The sequence below is a fragment of the Cyprinus carpio genome, chromosome A17 (genome assembly GCF_018340385.1).
Source record: "Cyprinus carpio isolate SPL01 chromosome A17, ASM1834038v1, whole genome shotgun sequence".
NCBI lineage: Eukaryota > Metazoa > Chordata > Actinopteri > Cypriniformes > Cyprinidae > Cyprinus > Cyprinus carpio.
The window spans coordinates 27701449-27722092 of NC_056588.1; the positions used below are offsets into that span (position 1 = coordinate 27701449).

General features: G+C 36.5%; 1 protein-coding gene across 1 annotated transcript in view; it reads right to left on the reverse strand.

Annotated features, from left to right (window-relative positions):
• Nucleotides 1–20644, reverse strand: part of babam2 (BRISC and BRCA1 A complex member 2) — a 91913-nt gene that overhangs the window by 60921 nt on the left and 10348 nt on the right. The gene's annotated exons all lie outside the window — the stretch shown is intronic.

Here is a 20644-nt window from a genome sequence, read left to right on the forward strand (position 1 = left end):
ACTGTGAACTAAACACTGAACACTTAACCTTGGTAACCAAGGGATTGTCCAAAATGGCGCACTTGACGAGGATGCCCTAGCTCATATCTAAAAGTTCCATGACCATAGCGGTCTCATTTGTCATTTTAAAATTCAGATTGATGCTCACAATTGTTCACAGTTGTTTTTTGCAAAGTCTCCAATGTTGTGAATTTTACAGCAGATATCTCAACAGTCTGTGGGTCATTACGTCACCAAAATATGGACTTGGAGAACTGGAGAACATTTGCAGGACTCAAAAAATATTAAAATGATTATTTAGGGGTAAACTTCACAAGCAATAATTAAAAAAAAACAAAAAACAAAAACAAAAAAAAACAAAGGAAGAATAAAATTACCTAAAGAAACAGATAAACCTGCATAAAGACTTGCATAAATGACAGCAGCCAAATATACTGTATCTGCTGGCTTTAAAGGGGTCATATGATGCTGTTTCAAGTTTTCCTTTCTCTTTGGAGTGTTAAAAGCTGTTCGTGAATAGATAAGATCCCTAAAGTTGCAAATACTAAAGTCTCAAACCCAAAGAGATATTCTTCATAAAAGTTAAGACTCATCCACATCCTCCTAAAACGCCTCATTTAAACACGTCCCCACATGTCTACGTCAAGATGTGGGAAGATTTGCATAACGCCACCCAAATGTTCATGCAAAGAAAGAAGGCGTAAGTTTGATTCTCACTGTTGCCATCGGCGCCATGTTGTGGAGATGCTGTTCCATTGTGAAAGCGAATATACTTTGTTTGGCCTTCCAAAAGAGGACACAACTAGAAATCAGTGGTTAAGTTGTATTTACAACACTGTTCCAGAACAGTTCAACCCAAATATTCAGATGTGTGCAGCACATTTTATGGAGGACTGTTAAAGATTTGGTTATATCGCCCATCCCAAATTAACACGCTTTAAATATACATAATCAAATATTTCATCCAAATCAAATTTAACCATTCTGAATCTGCAAAAATCATTCCTGAATCAAAAACGCTGTCTACCCAAAGATTCACACCCTAGATTAAAGTTATAAAGATGTTTATAATATGTTCTTTTCCATTTACTCTAACATAATACTAGGATCTGTAGCATGATCAGAGAATCACAAGAAAGCCAAAGAGCACTCTGCCACGTCATTGTGTTTTGAATGAATTCTGAATGACATCATTTTATATGAGAAGCATGACAGTTGTGTGAAGTACAACCTCTCATTTGACTGCTTTTCACAAATACTGAGTATAAATGACCCCAGAAAACATCTGAGGCATTCAGCAGCTAAACCCATGCCAGAAACACTATGAGCCAGCTGATGATGACATAACCACAGTGGTTCACATACACAAGCCGTCTCCATTAGCCACTTTTATCAGTCATTGCTCTATTTTAAGATTTATCTGTTCTGAGATCACGAGGGTCAAAAGTCAGAGTTATTTGTATGCCACATCAACAAGAAAGAGTTAAGCACTGAATGGTTAGAAAAGATGACAATAACAGTCTGGTTTCTCAGTCCGACCTCTGTCCGTCTGCATTGATCAGTCTATGCAGGAAGAAAGATGCCATTGTTTTGGAGAGGGAAGGGCTCATCCTTTCTGCCGCGAGAGGAAGCTGGGGCAGAGGCAGGACGCTTACACCAGCAATGACCTCATCGTCCTGGGCTGTCTACGGTTACCAGCAACAACAGGATTCCCGTAATGAGTGGGCGACAGAAAACAAGTTGGATACTGTTTAGGTATGTTTTAGGAACAAGCAACGAACAGCCCGAGGAGAGTTAAGGATGAAAAAAACGAAGGAAAGCTGACTTGAGGAATGTGCTGTGTCAGAGGAACTGTGTTTGGACTTACCAGGGCCCCCAGAGAGTCTCTGTCACTTTGTGCTCCCCAGACAATACAATTGAGACAGCAAAATCCTAGATATGTGCCATAAAACAAAAGGTCTATGCAGGTACAGTGAAGCAATATTTACACCTTTTCTGAGTCACTCCAAGTCCTGTCTGCCTGGAAAACATTTTTTACCCAGAGAGAGGACAACGCAATCTTCATTTTGTAACATCTCATCATTACACACATTACACAAAAATGTACCTCATGGTTATAAAAATAAAGAGAGAGAGAGAGAGAGAGAGAGAGAGAGAGAGAGAGAGAGAGAGAGAGAGAGAGAGAGAGAGAGAGAGAGAGAGAATAAAGGGTGTTTAAAATCAATTTGTTTTCAATGAATGACATCCTCATAGTTCTTGGTAGAACACAATGGTAAAGCCTATTAATTTGTTAATGGTGAAAAGCTGTAATAGAACTAATGGGACATTTCACGTAATTTTACAGTAAAATACTGTTAAATGTTTAGTTTTTGAAAGCTGAAAAAGTGTCACCTTAAACAGTAAAAATGCAAATTTTCATTCCTACAATTCTTTCGTGACAGCTAGCTCACATTTGAGGTTTCTTTTCACTGAAATAACCGTTTCTCATCTTTTTTCTCCAAACACTTATTTAAAGGATTTTATGTGACATTTTATGTTGTTAATGTTTATTGCATACTATGATGGTGTACTGTTGTATTAACACTGTGCACTTTCTATATAATATTATTAATCATAGTTTGTGGAAAGGCTAGCAGTATAGAACTTTGATGTGTCTTTCTCTTTACAGTCTGTGTTTTTACCACATTTTTATGGTAAAGTTTAGGCATTTTTTTTGTCTTTTTCTCTTCAGTCTAAAAGAAATGAAGGTTTTTGAGGAAAACAGCCCATGATTTTTGTCCATATAATGGACTTCAACAGTTAACAAACGGTTGAAGGTCCAATTTGCAGTTTCAGAGCAGCTTCAGGGCAGGGCTCTACACGGTACCAGACAAGGAATAAGGGTGATATCTAGCGAAACGATCGGTCATTTTCAAAAAAAAAAAAAAAAAAAATGTATATGCTTTATACACACAAATGCTGGTCATGCACTAGCTCGAATTCATTCATTATGTAATCACCTTGGAAAGGTCATGTGTGACATAGGCGGAAGCACTATCCAATGGGATTATGTAATACATGTAGATGCGCATGCGCAAACAGAGCTAGAACAAGACGAGCATTTGTGGTTAAAAAGTATATAAACATCTTGGATGGGCGGTGAGTAGACTATCAGGAAATTTTAATTTGAAAGTGAACTACTCCTTTAACAGATATACATTTTTAAAAATCAATTTAATTTATTTAAATTTGCCTTTTGGTAATTCAGTTTTTCTGAATTGCAATGTAGTTTGACACTTTACTATGTTGAATTTAATGCACTGGGGCACACTGACAAAAAAGGGATAATAATAATAATAATAAAAAAACTAATAATAATAATAATAATAATAAACACATAACTGTTCTGCAGATCTTCATGAAGTCTTTTTGTTTCACTGTTACTATGCGGCCACACTGGGAGCATTTTAAGAGGGGAGTGCGAGTTCCTGTAAATTGATCTGTCAGAGCTGGGTCGAGGATGATGTGCCGTGGGCGTGACGCCTCCAGGTTCAGTGACGCCCGAGAGGCACACCCAGTCCTCCTCACCTTCAGAGCAAACCTCCCACACACATGCATGCACACGCACACACACAAATAGAAAGAGCTGCTCTGACAGTGGCTTTCTGCATATTAATGCATCAGTTACAAAAAAATCTGTTGGTGAGCCAATTAAACTATGTAAATTTGTTGATAAAACCTCTGTATTGGACTTTTTTTTATTGGGTAAATTGATGCCTTCTGCAATAAGCTTATAACTTCTCAAATTTTGTAATTAGAAACAGACACAAAACAATAGAAAATATAATGTAAGGTCTTGAGGCTCTTAAACAGTTGTTTCTGTTTCCAAAATGCTTCTCCAAAGTTCTATAAGAAGAGCTGTCATCTGAAATTCAGAGATAATTTTTTAGGGTAAAGCTAATATTTAAGCACCTTAACATAATTTTTAGTGCCGCTGGCAATCAGCCTCAATAAATAGCAACAAACTTAAGCAGAAAATTAAAAAGAGGAAAAATATTTTGAGTATTAAATTAATCTGAGCTAGCGTCTAAATTGAGTGTGGGCAAGTGTTCATTTTTCCTTATGAAGAGTGTCTAAAGAGTGCCAAGTTTAAGATCACACTAAATTGATTTTGTCATGTGTTCAAAGGGACTTGGCTGGTGAAGTCCAGAATGTTCTCTTCACATGAACATGACACTTCAAATAAACAAGAGAAGGCACTTACCACAAAAAGGGTAAAAAAAAAAAAAAAAAATTGGCTTTGAAACTCTACAGAAAAGTATGTCTTTTTCCCAAGTGGCAACTTTCCGGCCTCTCTTTTGAAACCAACACGGAAGTGACTTCTATCTGCAATGCATCGACTGGCCGCTAGAGACTGGCTCCAAAAGGGAGTCAATCCCATATACCCCCCATGTTAAAATGCCCAAGTGGTTTTGGTCTATATAGCTAATTTTACCCTTCATGACAACTGAAAGGTTGGTGAATTTTTTTTTTTTTATAACTCATCCGTTTAAATTATATTAAGCCTTAAAGTTCTGCATAATTAAGGGTGTGGCCACTTGAGTGACAGGTGGATTGCAAGCTAGGTGGGTGTGGTTTCAGCAACCAGCTCCACCCACGTCCCACCTCTTAGCTCATTTTCGATTATCTGAGAGTGATGCAATGCCAAGATGGCGACATCTGGCTCCGCCCACTTTAGGCTTCAAAAATGCTCTTCAGAAACCTACGGGTGACAAGGTTTTTTTTTTTTTTTTTTTTTTTTTTTACAGTCAATGCTTTTATCACAACAAGTCAAAGCAGGTGCCTAACCTTCAGAAACTGACCTGTCTTTAAATTTATTAAAACCTGATTTATATGATTGTCCTTTTCTATCAATGTATATTTATATAATAACAATACATTAATATACTAAATTAACAGAACACAATGTGCAAACTTTAACAAATAAATAAATATAAAATAAACAAGAAGTAACAACATTGCAAAAAAAACAACAACAAAACAACTATATTATTATGACCAAACAACAAAAAGAATAACCCAACAAAAAAAAAAAAAAAAAAAATAATAATAAAAATTTGGCTTGACATTGCCATTTATTCATAAATATACAAAATATATACTCCTAAATAGAGCATCACCACTGGATGACAATAATATTGTGAACCACACACACAAAGATATTTCTGTTTCTGTCAATGGCTTTGCCAGTAATAGCTGCATTAACTTTGGGATTTGCTTTAGAAGAACAGGAAGGAAAAGGAAATGGTGGTTAAGTGTGCCCAGGTTTGCCTGCCTCTGTATATAGTTACCCAGCACTGCATTGTTGTGTAACAAGACATGAGGTGTTCCTTCAGCAGGAGGGAACAGCAGATTCTATTAACATGAATTTTTTTATCGCATCCACCGCATTTCCTTTCCCATGACAGACAACAGTAAGGAACTTTTCTTTACCAGGTAATCAAGTCTAATCTCTTCACAGTAAATCTGCAAGATTCATCCATTATTGCCCACTAAGTGAAAAAAGGCAAGAATTGCTTTCTTAGAAAAGTAACAACACAATTCTCGATAAGCTACATAATTTGATGTAAAGAGTTCAGGATGGGTTGAAGCATGATTGAAGCACTGACACTCCAGTTCAACTGCTTTGAGAAAGTTAATTTGTTCGGCATTACTGCTGCATATCACCTTACTTAGTTTGACCTCAATGGTCACAATTAAGTGGTGATCTCAACTGAGCTTAAACTACACTAGACCTAAAATAGTGCTTTGTTACTGTAAGTAAACCAGGTTTTTGTTTTTTTGTTTTTCGCTAAAACCGGTTTTTCTGTGAGAGCAGCAGAGGATTATAGCACTTAAAGTCAGCAAATGGTGCCGAGGTGCCTCCACTCTCCTGCATGTCTGGATTTATGGCAGTTGAGGGTATTTCCCAAAGTTCACTCATGGTTCAGGTGCAGGTTAAACACAGACATTTGCAATTATTACTTTGAACACTTCAAACCGCTGTTCAAAGCAGAATTCCTGGTGTGTAAGAGACCTGGAAGCAAACAGGGCCAGAGAAATGAAAGGGCTGAAATTAAACAGGTCACTCAGGACAGAGTGTTGCAAAATGTGTGGAAACTCCAGATGAGCAAATTTAAGAGGCTGGAGAAGGTACCATTAAAGCGTTAAGGTGAAAAAAAAAAAATAAAAAAAAAAAAAAAAAATAACTGGCCTGTAAACCTGAAAGTGAAAGCATGTGAAAATGTTAGTCAAGCTAGTTATGACAGGGTCTTAATAAGACAGTGCGCCTTAATAATACAGACTGCATGAGTGTAATGTCTTGTGTGAACTGTGTGTTTTTTTCCACCTGAAATTGTTTCAGGGTATATTTATTTATTTATTTTCTTCCAGTTTTCTTGCCTGGTAGACATTTCAGAAAATTAGCTCTTTACAACCTAATCTTTGTTGTAAATAGGAGGTTTCTAGGGTTCAGGCCTTGTTCCAGCTATATTATATTACTTATTTAATTCCCTGCAACTGGGGCATATCAAACAAGGCCAGTCAGATAAAGTTTAGAAGAATAAAACAATGCAATCTCAGTCAGTTTACCAGAATTAACCAGCACTAAATTAGAAAGAGATGACAGGGTGTACATTAAAACTTTTGTATCCAGCCTCTGGTTGTTCCCAAAATCTCCCTTGCTGATACACTTCCCGGCAGTTTCCTGGTCAGTATAAACGGTGTATTCAGGCCATGGAAAATACAACCCCTCCTACCTCTCTATTGTCAATGCTTCATCCTTCCCATTATGCCAAGTGACTCGTTAAAAAAAAAAAAAAAAAAACAGAACTGCCGGTGTGATTGCCAGAACAGGCCTAGAAAAACTTGAAGGCAATTCCGGGAGACCACTGAAATATCCCTCCATTGGAACTGATGGGAAATGATGTATCCAGAGAAAGGGAGAGGGGCAAATGACAGGCACTTTAATCTATAACATAAGAAAAAACCATGCAGAGATGACACAATATCCAATTATTGCAACCCTATAACATTAACCCTCGATAAATTCATTAAGCTACTACATCATTAGAAGAAGTTAAGTTTATACTATCTACACAAAAGTAGAAAATGTGCATAGATACACCACCAAATTAGTTTAGCAAATTAGCTCAAAAAGGAAATGTATATAAATGATTACAATTAATTATAATTAGGATTCAAGATTCAAGATTTTTATTTGTCACATACATGGTTATATGGAGAGCATATGACCAGCAGTGAAATGTAAGTCAGGTCCGCTCCATGGACAGTGCAATTATTAAAGAATACAAAAACAAGAAAATTATACAAAAAATATGATATGGAAAAAGTAAGATTAAAAAAAATAAGAATAAAATAAAATGCTTAGAAAATAAAATGTGCAGGACAATATACTGTAGACTTATTAAATATTAAGATGAGCAGGAATTTACAAGAGGAGAATGTGCAAACAGGTTGTACAGGGTATTTACATAGCAGCAATAGAGGTAAAAATGTAAATAAATAAAAATAAAAATAATAAAAATTGCTGTGTGCAAGTGTCAATGTCAGTATATTCAGTATCTTACTGATAAGTAAGTGAAGTCATGTAGAGGTTAAGAGACTGAGTTTGAGTTTAGGAGCCTGATGGCCTGGGGGAAAAGCTTCTCCTAAGTCTCTCAGTTTTTGCCATCAGGCTACGGAAGTGCTTACCAGATGGCAGCAAAATGAAAAGAAAGTTACCAGGGTGATTTGTGTCCTTAATGATTTTAACAGCTCTGCTTTTGCAGCGTTTGAGGTAGATGCCCTGCAGAGAGGGGAGAGCAGACCCTGAGATGCGCACAGCTGAGCGCACAACTCTCTGTAGGGCTTTGCAGTCTTGACTGGAGCTGTTCCCATACCACACTGAGATCCACTGAGTCAATACACTTTCTTTGGCCCCTGAATAGAAAGTTTTCAGGATTGCTGGTGAGACCCTGAATTTTCTCAGCTGATGCAGATGGTACAGTCTTTGCCTGGCTTTCTTAACCTGAGTTTGAATGTGGGTAGTCCAAGTCAGGTCCTCGGAGATGTTTACACAAATGTACTTGAAGCTGCTCACCCTCTCCACCGGGGTCCCGCTGATCATAGAATTAATCATTCTATTTAACTGGATCTTCTTTGTGAACCGGCCGAACCAGTTCACCAAATCGAACTTAATCGTTTGAAACGGTTTGCGTCTCCAGTACACACTAATTCACAAATTACTTAATTTATTTGGTTTATAAACGTGCCTGACACTCTGTGTTTTTTAACCATAAACCACATAAACACATTGCATTATACCAAATACACACAAAAAATTTTATTTTTAGCAACGTCATATGACCCCTTTAAAAGTGTTATATAGCCCACTGAATCATTCTCAGACTTAATACTGGCAGCAGTGGAACCACTTGGGAGAGAACTGCCAGTTGACTTACAGGTGCTGGTCATATAATTAGAATATCTTCAGAAAGTTGATTTATTTCACTAATTCCATTCAAAAAGTGAAACTTGTATATTATATTCATTCATTACACACAGACTGATATATTTCAAATGTTTATTTCTTTTAATTTTGATGATTATAACTGACGACTAAGGAAAATCCCAAATTCAGTATCTCAAAAAAATGAATATTGTGAAAAGGTTCAATATTGAAGACACCTGGTGCCACACTCTAATCAGCTATTTAACTCAAAACACCTGCAAAGGCCTTTAAATGGTCTCTCAGTCTAGTTCTGTAGGTTACACAATCATGGGGAAGACTGTTGACTTGACAGCTGTTCAAAAGACAACCATTGACACCTTGCACAAGGAGGGCAAGACACAAAAGGTCATTGCAAAAGAGGCTGGCTGTTCACAGAGCTCTGTGTCCAAGCACATTAACAGAGAGGTGAAGGAAAGGAAAAGATGTGGTAGAAAAAAAGTGTACAAGCAATAGGGATAACCGCACCCTGGAGAGGATTGTGAAACAAAACCCATTCAAAAATGTGGGGGAGATTCACAAAGAGTGGACTGCAGCTAGAGTCAGTGCTTCAAGAACCAATACGCACAGATGTATGCAAGACATGGGTTTCAGCTGTCGCATTCCTTGTGTCAAGCCATTCTTGAACAACAGAAAGCATCAGAAGCGTCTAAAGACAAAAAGGACCGGACTGCTGCTGAGTGGTCCAAAGTTATGTTCTCTGATGAAAGTAAATTTTGCATTTCCTTTGGAAATCAGGGTCCCAGAGTCTGGAGGAAGAGAGGAGAGGCACACAATTGACACTGCTTGAGGTCCAGTGTAAAGATTCCACAGTCTGTGATGGTTTGGGGTGCTATGTCATCTGCTGGTGTTGGTCCACTGTGTTTTCTGAGGTCCAAGGTCAAAGCAGCCGTATACCAGGAAGTTTTAGAGCACTTCATGCTTCCTGCTGCTGACCAAGCTTATGGAGATGCAGATTTAATTTTCTAACAGGACTTGGCACCTGCACACAGTGCCAAAGCTACCAGTACCTGGTTTAAGGACCATGGTATCCCTGTTCTTAATTGGCCAGCAAACTCGCCTGACCATAACCTCATAGAAAATCTATGGGGTATTGTGAAGAGGAAGATGCGATATGCCAGACTCAAGAATGCAGAAGAGCTGAAGGCCATTATCAGAGAAACCTGGGCTCTCATAACACCTGAGCAGTGCCACAGACTGAATGACTCCATGCCAAGCCGCATTGCTGCAGTAATTCAGGCAAAAGGAGCCCCAACTAAGTATTGAGTGCTGTACATGCTCATACTTTTCATTTTCATACTTTTCAGTTGGCCAAGATTTCTAAAAATCTTTTCTTTGTATTGGTCTTAAGTAATATTCTAATTTTCTGAGATACTGAATTTGGGATTTTCCTTAGTTGTCAGTTATAATAATCAAAATTAAAGGAAATAAACATTTGAAATATATCAGTCTGTGTGTAATGAATGAATATAATATACAAGTTTCACTTTTTGAATGGAATTAGTGAAATAAATCAACGTTTTGATGATATTCTAATTATATGACTAGCACCTGTATTTCTTAGCATAAAAGAGGACAATGGTACAGTACAAGAGGAATACCAAATTATTGTTTTAAGTGTAAAAATATAGCAGAAGTAGCACTGACATTCAAAAATAATGGACTTGTGATAAGGCTCCTGAAATACTCAGGTCTTCACTTTAAGTTTTCATTTAGAAAGAGCAGGATAAATAACATGCAAGTGTCTCAGAGCCGGCAAAAGCTATGAAAAGAGTGACACTTTATCTCACAGAGTACCGCTTTAGTTCCAGAACGAAATGTACAGTACTAATGTACCTGGGCGATTTTGCGCGAACTGTTTCCCAGTACCATCCCAGTTTCCCATTCGCACTGACAGTGTGTACTAGAAAGTGACGTAAGCTGGTCAATAGCGATGTCATTTGTGCATGGCTTTCAACAACGTTAACAAAGAAGAACAACGTTGACAACAGGAGGATGGAGGACGCTGTGATCGGAGCTGTGTTTTTGTAGTGTCTTGCGGGTTTCACAATAATGATCTCAAAAAGGCAGTCCGGTACTAAAATCGCATCCAGTTCCTGCAGTGCGAAAACGCCCAAAAGTGGGTAGTTCCACAATTAGTTCTGGTACTATGAAAAGGTTCCTGCGGTGTGAAAGGCCCTTATGATGCAGTCTGCAGAAGTGGCATGCATGCTTGTTGTCACCACTAGAATTACCTACTGTAGCCAAAGCAAAATAAACTCATTTAACCTCTTCCAAGGCCCATATTTATAAAATAGAGACTTCTGGGAATCCATACTCTGGTCTTAAGAGACCAAGTCAATTGTTTCGGATCCAAAAGCATCCAACATGTTCTGGTGTTGCTAGAGGAGGTGTACAGTGAGAAGTGCTTGGTACCAACAGTGACGTTCAGTGGTAGTAAAGCTTTTATATAGAGATGAATGAGTGCTGAAGGTGTGAGGGAGTTGTGCTTTATCAATGCTGGCATGAATTCACACACTACTGTGATGTGATGTGATGTAATACAAAAACTTAAAAACAGAAAATGCTACCCTCCCCTCAATCCCTGCATTATTGGGCATTTTTTCAGCATGACAATGAAGATATTCATTCTCCCAAGGTGAAAATCCTTCAGTCGACATGTATTTCACTCAATCTTAACGCTCTTGAGCAGCTGCGGGAGATTCTGTAGAGACGAGCTGAGCAAAACTCCCCATTAAAGGCCAGAGCAAGGAGGTCGTCCAGGAGTTAAACAAGACAGATGTGAAAATTTGTCATGAACTTGTACACTCAGTGCCAAGAAGGGTCAGAGCAGTATACTTTAAGTTTAGGAAGGACAGACTAAGTACTAGAATATTATACATTTTCTGAATTAAATCTAGGGTGTAATCATTTCTGCAATCCTTCATTTAAACAGAATTGGCTAATTTATTTATCTTACAGAAAATATTGGCATATATTTTGTTGTTTTTATTAAGTATATGTTTAATGTGTTTCAATTTTGCCAACTTTCCATGAATTATATTAGTAATCATTAAGAAAATATACATTTTATATTTATTCAGAGGGGGTGTACTCATTTATGCTGTGCACTGTAACTAGTCTAAACAAACACTCACGCATACATATTGTACATGCGGAAGTGGAAATGAATGAATGGAGCCTGTTAAAGAAACCAAGGAAAAAAGCTATGAAAAGGAGTCAGTTAACCATCAGTGAAAGGAGTGAAACCATCAGTGCTGTTTTACAACGGGGCTACAGTTTATACTAAACCTGTTTTGTTTTGTTAAATGTATGATAATTCCATTGCCTCAGCCGTTGAACAAGCATTCGGATCCAGTCTCATATGAAAGTCTTAATGGTTTGAAGGTTTGATGGTGACGGAAATGGGATCACGTTCTTCTAGGTTGAAGAGTGACAAATTCCAAAGATGTTAATCTGACTTGGTGGTGGTCGAGAGAGTTCTCTCCCAGGTGAGAAGTGGTAACATGGCTTGTTGGAACTATGAGGTGCTGCCAGCGCAGGAGAGGTCCCGTGGATTGCCGCTGGACTGGATGTCCAAGGGGCAAGGGAGTAAGAGCAGTCAGAGCAGAAGAAGAAGTGGACCGGGTCATGGATGTGAAGCCTTTCTAACACTGAGCCATAAAAGCTATGTTATCTGGCTGAGGTGTCCTTGCTGCCATGGAAACCAGTGTCCTGGGGGTTGTTCACAGTCATCCCGGCACCCAGTCCGATTGCTGGGTGAGGGGTCTCTTGGATTATTTGCTAAATATAACAAATAATAATGTGTCTGATTTATCCATCTGCTACATAAGATTTTTCATTTAAACAACACAATATATTTATTATTACAGACAAATGTTGAGTTATAAAATTTTAACAACAAAATTATAAATTATAATATATAATATATATATATATATATATATATATATATATATATATATATATATATATATATATATATATATATATATATATATATATAGCATGAATTTGGATCTGACAGTGGCCAAGATCAGAAGTGACTGTAATTGTTCACACTGTCATTCAAATTTTTTTTATTTTATAAAAATCAATTAATCAATCAATCTTATTTGGGCCACATTCAACTATGTTGTAAAAATAGCCATAGACCTAAATCTAAATGGAAGTCAAAGTATTAATAGTTTTAATTATATAAGTAAAATATATCACAGAATAATTACATTCAATATAAGTATGAATGAAGTCAACGACACATTTCCCAATGCCTAAATGATGATTATAGTTTAAAAGTACTTCTACAATAAAAATATATATTTTATATATTTTTTATCTTGATGGTTTCACTTGTTCAGTAATTTGGTGTTATTCTTTTGACCATACACCACTCCGTCCTGAATAGCCCATCACTGAATAATTCAATAGTCACACGTATTAATTATTATATTAAGTTACAATGCCTTCTAAACCTGAAACCCTTGAATAAAGTGTGAGTTGAACCACGGTCGAAACAAGGTCACACAAAAATTTGGAATATAGCAGGATTATGCATTGCATGAATCATTAATATAAGCCTAAACAAGACATCACCACAGGCTGAGATGTTTGCTGTCTAGACTGCAGACTCGATTCTCCGAAGCCCGGTGAAACTTAAACTGAGCTTGCTTTGATCTCTCCAGTTTTCCCATGGCTAATTTGAGATGTTCCATCCCAGAGCTTAGACCACTGTCTCAGCCACCTCGCCACAATTAGCTGCTCTTTCCTCAATGGCCAGAAAAGCCACTAATTAAAATCAAAAGTGGTCAAGCTCTGTAGTGTGCTGCTGCAGCAGTGTTAGTGTTTGACAGAGGTTTAGGTGGGAAGTCGTGGCCTAATGGTTAGAGAGTCGGACTCCCAATCGAAGGGTTGTGAGTTCGAGTCTCGGGCCGGCAGGAATTGTGGGTGGGGGGAGTGCATGTACAGTTCTCTCTCCACCTTCAATACCATGACTAAGGTGCCCTTGAGCAAGGCATCGAACCCCCAACTGCTCCCCGGGCGCCGCAGCATAAAATGGCTGCCCACTGCTCCGGGTGTGTGTTCACAGTGTGTGTGTGTGTTCACTGCTCTGTGTGTGTGCACTTCGGATGGGTTAAATGCAGAGCACGAATTCTGAGTATGGGTCACCATACTTGGCTGAATGTCACGTCACTTTATTAGAGACACTAAACAGAGGCATGTAGCAGACTTACTCATATTTAAACAAACGGAACTGTGCTTCACTTTCACTCTTATTCTGCTCTTCAGGAGACATAATAACAGACATAATTCCAACCTAGGGATGTAACGATTAACTGCGAGCCAGTTGAAAATTGATTCAAATATGTGACGATTCAAATCGGTTAAGATGCTAAACAAATCGCGATTCATTTAGGGGTAGGAGTTTATATGAATCCATGTCAAAAACATTCTGTTTTTGCTTCAAATTGCGAAATTATAAATTATATCTAATTTAGATTAAAAACTGCTCATGTTGCATGTATGCAGCATCTTTTTTTTTGGATAATGATTAAAATGCAGTGGTTGCCTCTCATTTTAAGTGTAAGAGAGCACAGGCAAAAACTTATTTTGTTTATATGAAGAGATTTATTTTTATTTGTGTTATTTATTTGATTTCAGGCTTGTTTTAAAATTTCAATTTTGTTTTGTTATTTACATTTACATTATATTTAAATTTTGTCATTTAGCAGATGCTTTTATCCAAAGCGACTTACAAATAAGGACAATAGAAGCAATCAAAACTAAGAAAAGAGCAACAAAATCAAATTCCAAAATAAAAAATTAGAAAATTATAGTGTTATATTTCAATTTCACAAAGAAATATGCAGCATTTTGTCCAAGCATTTAAAAGGACACATTTAATTTATATCTTGTCTTAAATCTCATTTTGTAAAAAATAAAAAAAAGATTTGTGAATCGAATCAAATCGTGGAATCGTGAGTTGAGTGAATAGTTACATCCCCATTCCAACCCCTATTAATTAAACAAAACAGAAATTTTCGGTTACACTTTATTTTAAGGTGTCCTTGTTGCAGTGTGATTATACATATAAGTACTAAGTAATATTAATTAACAAGATGTACTTACTATATGGTTAGGGTTATGATTTAGGTTTGGCTAAGGGTTACTTGCATGTAATTATGCATAATTAATTGTTATTATAATAGTAAGTACATGTAATGTGTAACAAGGACACCTTAAAATAAAGTGTTACCAAATATTCTAATTAAATATGCACTAATTTGCTTACATTTCAAGAACAGAAATGTTTAATTTTGTTGGCACAATAGAGTTCTTACAGAGGGGAATAAGGATCTCTCTCTTACTCCATAAATGAGAAAATAAAAAATAATAATAATAAAAAAAAAACATACTGAAGTGGAGATTTCTAGCACAGCGCATGAGAAATAACTAATTTTGAGAAAACAGTCTTTGTATTGTTATTGTATTGCAATTAAATGAGACATAAGCAAACAGATAAAGTGCTTTAAAATAATGGTTTTGCCTGTAGTGTCTTTCTTTAGTTGCTAATTGAGGTCTGGCTTCCTGATCTCAGAGGTACATTCTGGGAAGCACCGCCACTTAATCATAGACTTTCTGCTAAGTTGTGCAAGTGAATGGCCTGGTTATAGGAATTAATTAAGGCTGGAATAAAGTATCATTTTTTTTGGCCCTCTTCACAGCATGCTGAATCACTTTGGGCCAACTTTACATTAGTCTACAGGATTGGCTGTCGCTACTCTGACAATGAATCATTATGGTTCTCCAGCTAATAATGGACAACGGCATTACAACTGTAAAAACCTTATTTTAATGCATATGTTTTTTAAGTTATCACGTTATCATTAATGCCGACTCAGTGGTCAATGTTGGGAAGCTACTTCAGTCATGTACTGTACAATATGTCCTCCTGTTTATTTGAATGGATTAAGACCTAAATTTAATATCATGAATAAAATCTAACAGCACTGAATACAGCATTTGGCAATCGCATTATGGCATGTATAATGTAAATGAAAATGCAAGAAGGTAATTGTCTCTTTCCAGGACATCCTGTCCTATAGCCATCCTGCTGAATGATACAATTCCTCCCATTGATTTTTGATGAGTGGCCTGTCTAATTTCTGACTCTTTGTGCTTTCTAAAATGGTATATGCCATTGATATTAGTTTATCTGCACCATAGTGCACTATTTGTCCTTCATCTACGAAAGTGCCAAAACTTAAGCTTCTAAGGTGCTCACTGCTATTTGAATGAAAAATATCTGAATGAAATTGCTACAACGCTGCTGTTTGGAGCTAGCTGAGTCATATTATGTTTCGTGCAGTGCTTTCACCGCTAGCCAAATCAAACTTGTGATCTCTGTGGTAGCAACACAATCTCTGCCTAGTCATAATGTTATAAGTAATGTGTGCCTGTACTTAAGGATATTAAATTACAACGCCAATACTAAGAGCAAATAACAAAGAAGCATCAGGACATCTCTACTGTTTATGGTGTATTGCATTGCAAATATTTTTGTTTTTTCCTTAATATTTGGCTTAAATATGATAAAAGTCCTATTTGCATTTGTGCACATTAGTTTTTCATTTTATTTTTCTGTGTTCAAATGTCACAAGTATTATAAGTCACAAGTATTAATACAAGTTTATCATCAAAAAAGATGTCTATGAAATGAGCTAATAAAACTTTAACAATTTAATCAAGCTTTTAAAATGTTATCAAATGAAAATATAACAATTAATTTACAATAAAACATTGCTTGTTTATTTTTTTGTCAGATAAGATGTTGCACAACAGAACTATATAAATTAAAACATGATAAAAAAATCTTGGTACATTTTCTCAACTTTTTAAGCTTCATTCTGCCAAATTTTTCTTTTTGTGATCCATGGGAAAAAAGAAAGCCATACTAGTTTGACAGAATGTTCACTTTTGGGTAAACCATTCCTTTTAGAGCAATCTCTGAGGAGACATCATGATAAAACTGAGTGCGGGGTTCATAAGTGCAACATCAACTTTCTGTAATAAGCCACATATTTACAAAATTAAAATGGAGGAAAAATAAAAAAACTTGAAAAATGAGTAAAAAGAACCTTCATTAATCAACTTTAAAAATACCAATGATGAGGACACTCTTATAACTTTTTTTTTTTTTTTTTCACACCTTAGTAAATCTTCTGGTGTCAGCTGTTCACATAAACCCACCATTCGAGCCATGGAAACAAAATAGTGGTCAGCAGCTAATAATACTTGTGACAGACTGTAAACAACCCCAAGTTTTTCTGAGACATCAGAAATTCCTCAAAGCAGTGTGAAATCTCTGCAATATTTTCATGTTGCTGGAAAACAAGCCAGTGTCCAGCATCAGAACGCTGGTGATGTGAAAATTAGAATCATTAAACGTAACAGTCAGATATCTTTGTTGTTAGCTTAGTAAGATGCTACATCCCTACTTACAAAACCTATGTAAACTACTTTTTTCACAAATTTTCAAATGTATCACAACTAAACAAAACAATTTAATTATTTTTAAATTGCATTTACATTTTTACATGAACTTCATTTACAATTTACAACAAATTGAGAGGATTCGCAACCCTGGGTCATGTGATTGTGATTGCGAATAAAATTTATTTGGAACAACTCTACGTATGGTGCCAAATGAGATACTGTACATCACCTATGCTCTTCCGAGTTGCTGACTATGTGCAGCCTTCTAAATCATTTACTTGTGAGGTCCTATAACACATAAGATTCTGCATTTGAGGAATATGTCTACTGTACTTTACTGTACTGTAGGCAGCTTGCTAGGTTTTGGAACAGAGCTGCATATTGACGTGTGAAAAATCAGGATGCAAGACATCATTGTTGATCTTGAGTCTCTCACATGCCAATGTGAAAATTATCAGTCTGCATGGGACGCACTGACTGACGAATTAAACCAGGAGAACCATATGGAAAGATTGAAAAAAATAAGATGAATAATAAGACATACAACTAATTAATACCTGTTTTTAGACATTATGTTTGCCTTTGATGTGGCATATCAATATACTCAGGCATTTTGGATCATTCATGTTTGGTTACACATTAAAAAAAAATGTGCTTAGTGCAGAAAAAACAGGATGAAGAACAAACAAGCAAGAAAAAAGCCCTGGAAAAGAAACCGAATGGCTGCACACACATACACGCCATAATAAAGAAGCTAAAACACAAAGCAAAAACATAGGCAGAGTGCAGACTTGGCAGCACAGAGGTGCTTCCCCCTCATGCTTCATGAGCAACAGTCACCGTTTCACAGACTCTGACATAAGCAGGGGATTTTTTCATTCCGTTCCTCCTTAAAAATAGCCTGGAGGACAGCTTTAAGTAATCAGTGTATGAGGAGTCTCAACAACAGAGTCCAGACGAATCTAGACTATGTCTTGCACAAACTCTTTCTCCCTTGCAAACATCATCTCTGAGGAACAAACCCATATGATGAATTCTCATTAATAATGAGAATTCTGTGTAATTTAACACAACATTAGAGGAATCTGGCAGGCCCCTTTGAGATGCCAGTAAATTTTGCCTATGAATAGAATAGAATAGAACTGAATGCAATATGACACTGGTCAGTGGAATTTGTTGTTGTGATTTTCACACAATGTGATTACAGAACATTCATTTTCATAATAGGGATATAATAAAAATCAAGGATCAAGGAAACAAGGTAATGGCTCATGACTGGTTTCTTATGGGGTTTGACCTATGTATTGTTTGAACTAACAGAATTTAACCTAACCGAAAAGAAAGAAATTAACAAACAATGAATTAATAAAAAAAAACATAAAAAAAATGCTGATGATTTAAACAAAAAAAGTCCATCAGACTCTTTCACTAACTCTTCATAAACTCACAAAAATATGATGCACAGCTATGTAACTAAGGGTTCCATTTGTAGAACAAAAAAAATAAAATCACAAACAAAAAAAAACAAATTGCTCTGTAACAAATAATAGATTAATAAGACCACAGATTATTTGCTCTGTAACAAATAAAAAAATAAAAAAAAAACAAAATATATATATCATGTTTAAACGGCCGCTGATTGGCAAATTCCTGAAGATCTGGCCAAGGTAAGACTGTTCTTAGTGGGTTCATGAGCGCTAAACGGCCGCTGATCATCTTCACATAAAAACCAAAATTTTCAAATAAACCTTATCTTTATTAACAAACCACAAGTCTAAACAAGTACATTGTCACCTAAAAACTCGTAAAACTACATTCTGTGACACAAAACAGTATTATTTATAAAATTTTAGTGGATTTGGGTGTCCACCATGACACTTGCTGTGAGAAATACTGCAAGTGGAGTGATACCAATGATGAAAAGTTCGGTTATTACTAGAATATCGCACTCCTGGAAAAGGCTCTTAGCCAATCAGATTTGAGAACCAGAAAGAATTGCTGTATAAGTAAGGGATAACGCATGACTATCTGTGCATTAAACAATTTTAATGCATGACATGGAGGCCAAGCATGACCTGACGCGAAGTGGAGGATGGTTGCCTTCTTCGGAGTGCATTAAAATCATTTAATGCACAGCTAGCCATGCATTATTCCGCTTATACCATGGTCATTTGCCAGCATTGACAAATTAAAGCTCTTAATTATGTTTGCAGTGCAGTATTTGACCGGAAGGGTAAAAATGACGGTTCTTTTCATCAATTACAGCTCATTAGCTCTAGCATTCTGCTCGCTTCAAATCAGATACAGAGATGAAATAGTGCAGTAAGACCACATTTATTTTTTATGAATTAGAGCATTTATTTGAATTAATTATCAATCGAAAGAGAGAGTGAAAGAGAGAGAAATGACAGTTGTGTGTGTGTGTGTTATCTGCATCTGCGCTTCTCTCTCTACAAACAATAAAGCAGTGTATAGTTACTTCGACTACCACCTCGTTGCTGAGGAATATAATGTAGCGATCCAGTATCTATGCTGTTCTATTTATTTAAGTAGTGGGGCAGCATTGACAAGTTTCTGTGTGTGTAGCGTGAATTGCGATCTCCGACCTCTCTCTCTCCCTCTGTGTTTGTGTGTGCGAGTGATGTGTTTGTTTGTGTGCATCAATTAAAGCAGCGCATTAATATAGAACAGTGATTTCACTGACTTGGAAATATAAAAATAGTTTTTTTTTTTTTTTTTTTTTTTTTTCGTTTAGTAATGTTGTTGTTTGTCATTTTTATTACTTAGGGTTTTTTTTTTTTTTAAGTCTAAATTATTTTTTTTTATGGTTATTATAGTTAACTATAATTAACTATAAGTGTGGTTAACTGGAATAATCACGTCTGAACATTTGTGGATCACTTCCTGTGCATTTATGAATCACTCAACTGCTTTTGTGGATTTTGAAACAGTTCTAGCATCAAGACAGCTGGACTCCACCCACCATCTACTCAAGCCAATCAGATAACACCACACTGTGCTGAACAAGCATGTTCTAGCTACAATAAAATAAATAGTCATTTTTTTCTTTGAAAATCGAATTTTATGAAACGCTCCACATTTATTTGAGGATCATAATCTATTTATTTGGAAATAAATCTAACCCCATACAGGATAAACAAATGCTAAGCATGTGGTACACTGATTGTGTAGAGAAACAGTGAGCCTTTTATGGCAAAAATTATATTCCTAACCCCAAACAAAAAATAAACCGACAACATTCCTTAAAAAGAAAGAAAGAAAGAAAGAAAGAAAGAAAGATTTCAAGTTTTCTATCTGAATGCTTGTTTTCGAGTATGTTCTGCAGCAGTACTGCCACTGTTGCTAATTGTGGAATCCTAAAATCGGCACCAGAAGAAGGACACTCTTAAGCGCAGACGCAACGCTTATGTAATTCCCCAACACTCTCTCTTCAGAACGCTGGAAGCCCCGCGGGTCAAATCTGGCTGCTGAGTCGACCACGCATATCGATACCTGCCATCTGATTTAACTAACCGCACTAAAGGAAGTCAAAACAGCTGAAAGCTCTGTTTCACTGCTACTTCAAAGATATTCAATCATAACAGAGCTATTGTTCCGCCTTGT